General features: G+C 37.9%; 1 long non-coding RNA gene across 1 annotated transcript; it reads left to right on the plus strand.

Annotated features, from left to right (window-relative positions):
• The first annotated feature begins 461 nt into the window (after window positions 1–461).
• Window positions 462–3,257, plus strand: LOC137797522 (uncharacterized). Its single transcript, XR_011078904.1, has 6 exons — window positions 462–492; window positions 622–734; window positions 821–972; window positions 1,350–1,478; window positions 2,289–2,406; window positions 3,000–3,257. It is a non-coding gene; the product is annotated as an uncharacterized lncRNA (long non-coding RNA).
• Window positions 3,258–4,548: the final 1,291 nt, after the last annotated feature.

A 4,548-nucleotide genomic window follows, 5' to 3' on the forward strand; every position in this document is an offset into this window, starting at 1 on the left:
AGTCACGTCAGTGGTCCATCACTGCTCTTATACCCTTCATCCTTCAACTCCATCCCTTATCCTACATCCCTTCAACCCTTGACCTCACTTAACTTCTTCATTCCTCGACCCTAATCGCCTCTCACCGCATATCCCACCTGTAATGAATTAATGTCCCACTAATGACCACTACTAACTTTGCTTGATCTTGTCTTCGTCCTACACAGGATGTTCAACATATCAACATCTAGAAAACATTCATAGAGCTGCAACTCATGAACTGGTCACTACTCAACCTAGTATTGAAGAAGTGCTTTGTTTGTGCACGGATGCTTGATATTCTAATGTTGTAACTGAATAGATGTGGATCCTACTTCTGGGATGACGTGGAAGTTAAACAGGCGTGTTGTTGAAGTAGTTAAATGTTTTAATATTCAAGTCCACAGGCATGGCTGTGAAAGGTATTTAAACAGACCTTTAGTCTGAGATGCAACGAGGGAGAAGACACTTGTGGTGAGTCCTCTTTGTCTCTTGGTGGAGGTTTTAGAGAACAGAAATAACTTTAATCTGATCTGTAGCTTTAAAAACTGCTATGAACTGAAGTGGTTGTTGTGATGGGGTTGAATGGTGTGGCATTTCCAGGTGATATTCCAGTTGTAGAGTTCTGAGAGTCAGTGAATCCTGAGCCATGCGTCCTGTTGTGGTGACTGCTGTCCTTCTTCTGGTGGTGCTGATGTCCATGTCGGCCTCTGCATGTAAGAACCAAACTGTCACTAAATATCTTTCTACACAGACACCAGGAACACTAAACTAACAGCACGTCTTGTTTTCTGTGATACAGGGACTCCTGAAGAAATGTGTCGGACCAAATATCCGTCCACAGCTTGTAGTAGGAATGGTAAAGGCTGGTACCAGACCAGGAAAAATGCGGGTGGTGGAACCCACTGCGTGAAGGTGTTCGATAAGCAGCGGTTGACTTTTGGCGATGCAGAGGTAATACAAACAAACACACGTTTGACCTCATCCATTTACCCAGAATAGAAATTGGCAAATCAATTCTTATAGTTTTCGCATTTTGAAAATAATTTTAAAAATCATAATGCTATTTTTTTCAAATTAAAAGCTTGAATTCAAACAAAAACGGAATCAGGAAAAGAAAAGAAAATGAGAAAACTCAGCAGACAAAATAAATCTTGTTGAATTGAAGTCCTCTTTATATCTTTGAGGGTGATCTTGTGTATTCTCCTCAGAGCAGAAGGGAACGTGAACATTCTTCAAGACTCCAGGGTCAGGAGAAGAAAGTTCACATCAGAGAGTTAGGATGCACCCATGATGAAGTGTTAGTAAATAATATGTATTTTTAATTACAGAAAGAATGTAGCAAGTACAAACGTGGACATCTGGTATCAATTACTAGCATTGTGGAGCTGTGTAAGGTGGAATGTATCATATGGAGGACCAATCGTTCAAAATATCATTACTGGATCGGAATGTATCGGGTAAGAAGTGAATGTTTCTGTTCAGTTTGTGCCTCTCATGTATTTACAATGAAATCACAGAAGAAAACGTGTTATTGAATTAAATGATGTTACTACTCTCAATAACTGTCCACCAAAGAAATCCACCAAAAGGCCCCTGAAACACATAGAAACATCCAACTGAGCTGTTTACAACTTACTGTGTACTTCTACCTCAGAGTAACATGTTGTAGTACTGCATTAACCTGGCTGACACATGTTACTGTTATGTTGCTGATTCACATTTGACTCAATGTAATAATTATATTTGATGCATAATAACTACTATTACTAGTTTTCTGAAGGTTTATATAAATATTGTACTGCACTGTTGTATTATTATGATGTTTTATATATTTTATAATAACTAATATACTAACTTACAACAGTGATGACCAAAACCCTCGGCCCAGAATACCTCTGAGATGAAGTACAAAGAACAATATTTATGTCTGATAACTTTTTTTAATCACATGGTGTGAAATGCAAAAACAAAATGTAATACTGTAATAGTAACATAGCTGTGCTGTTGCACTAGTGTAGTACTGATACAGTAAATATATTATTGAACAATATTATTCTGGTTACTTTGACTTCTTACAGTCCAGTGACTTAGTATCCAGGAGACAACTCCAATGCAAAGACACACGAGTCACACTGGAGCATCATCAACCAGCTGACCAGGGGATTGTTCATCTGATCATCATTATGTTGAGATGAAAAACACAGACCTTATGAATGTTAGTGCAGTAGTCATCCTCAGGTGATCATTGTTTGCTTGATTGTTTTCAGGGAAGATACGGATTAACTTGGACTGATCGGTCTGGCGACAGAAAATACGGCCATTGGGCTCGTGGCCAACCAGACAACTCTTGGGGTCGAGAGGGTTGTGTCGAGATGAACTATGGGGGTAAGTAAGCTAAAGACTCAGGAGGAGAGGTTATAACTTAACAGAGATGAATGTAGACTTCTGAACCTCAAGAAAAGACACTTTCATGACCCCTGGTGGATGACCAACTACATGCATAAAAATCATCTCACGTGATGCTACTCAGTCAATAATATGTATTCTGATGAACTTCCTACTCAAGTGAGAGTTATACACACAGGAGAGAGTCTGAGAATATTACGTGAGTCAGAAAAGCAAACGTAACGACTCACATCTGAAATGAAGACAGAGAGAAATAAAGAATCTCAGAGCTCAACATGATGAGAACCTTAACACATGAATTTACTTCAAACAATGATGTTAACAGAGGAATCGAGCTGAAACAAGTGCTTTAATAACCACAGATGAAGTCCCTTTTTAGAAGATGAGATCAATATAACAAGTTTTCCGTGAAGGACGAGGCCTATCAGGAGCATACATTATTATAGTATAATGCACTAAGTACACACATTTATAGCAAGTTCACATTGTGTTAAGACAACATGACAATAAGACACTTCAGTACCACCAACCCTGAAATCCTGTTCATCACATGACTGTTTTCTGTTTTACAGGCTGGGGACTCTGGAACGATACAAAGTGTTGGTATAAAAGACCATATGTGTGTGAAGTGTATTTCTGGTAGTTCAGAGTGAGACTCTAGTAGTTCAGAGTGAGACTCTAGTAGTTCAGAGTGAGACTCTAGTAGTTCAGAGTGAGACTCTAGTAGTTCAGAGTGAACATGAAGAGCTGCAGTTGGACGAGTCTTCTTCAACTGTGACCACTTCAAGCTTTCACATTTACTTCAATAAATATTCAGCATCATAAAGACATCTTGATGGCTCCTGTGTCTTCTCTGTTTGTATTCAGCTGTATGACAGTTGATCATCAGTCTTCATGTTTACTTATTTCCTGTTATTTTCATGGGCGCGAGTATGAAACATGAACACATACCAAGTATGTACTGCCCATGCTGGTTAGTGATCTCTGTCCATAAACAGGCCTTTAAAACACAGGAACTAAAAACAAGAAATACAAACTCTTATTCTAAATACTTGACTAAAGATCCAGCATGTTCATATATTGAACAATATTCTGAAAAGTAATAACCAAGACAATTAATGATATTTTTCTTAAACTTTGGGATTCAAGAGGCAAAAGTTTTTCTGTCGTAGCACATTTTAATCTCCAGAGGAGGAAGTGCAGACAGATGTAAAGAATACGTCCTCAACTGTACCACTACTCAGCACCCACAAGGTGGCGCTCCAACACCACATAAGTCAAAAGGCTCCTTCGACTCAACCGCATTCATATTTTCAATATTTATTCTGAAGGCAGTAATTTGTGCTTGTGTAAACAGGTGTCTATTCTATAAGCAGCTATTTCATAATAGTTGGTTGTTAGAAAGCCGACCAGCAAACAACTGGTTTATCATACCAACAATCCAATGAAATATGTAAAATCCGGGATTATAAAATGACATACGTTAAAAGAGAACTGATGCAAATTAACAGGGTGTCCCGCCTGGACTTTAATGAGGACTCAGATGCAGAGAATATCCGTGAGCACGTTTAATTTGTGGTAATAAAACCAAACTCACAGCAGACTACTGACAGCACATTTGACCTCATCCTGTTCACAGTCTCATCACTTCATGAGAAGATGTGAGAACGAGGAAGAAGCTGTATTTATGGAAATGAGAAGTCCAGTTACTCTCAAGCATAATCAAGTGTTTTGATGAAGCAGATACATGGAGGGTCAATTACCCAGAGAAGAAATGACAGATACATTCTTGTAATTTTGGCATTTTTGAACATAATGAATGATCTTATTGGTAATTTTTCACATTAAAAACTTGAATTCAAACATATAAATTCAAATGTAAAACTGCAACAGAAAATTTAATTTGGAGAAAAACTTTGAAGAAAAATTATACATAAAGAATTGTCATCTTTATCATCTTGATCCTCGAACAATAGCGTTGTGTGATTTTTACCCGTGAGATACAGACGAGTCACACTGGAGCATCATCAACCCTAACCCTAACAATATTTGTGTCTGATAACTTTTTTTAATCACATGGTGTGAAATGCAAAAACAAAATGTAATACTGTAATAGTAACA

The sequence above is a fragment of the Clinocottus analis genome, unplaced genomic scaffold (genome assembly GCF_023055335.1).
Source record: "Clinocottus analis isolate CAN_PGR_092001 unplaced genomic scaffold, fCliAna1.0.p SCAF_10, whole genome shotgun sequence".
NCBI lineage: Eukaryota > Metazoa > Chordata > Actinopteri > Perciformes > Cottidae > Clinocottus > Clinocottus analis.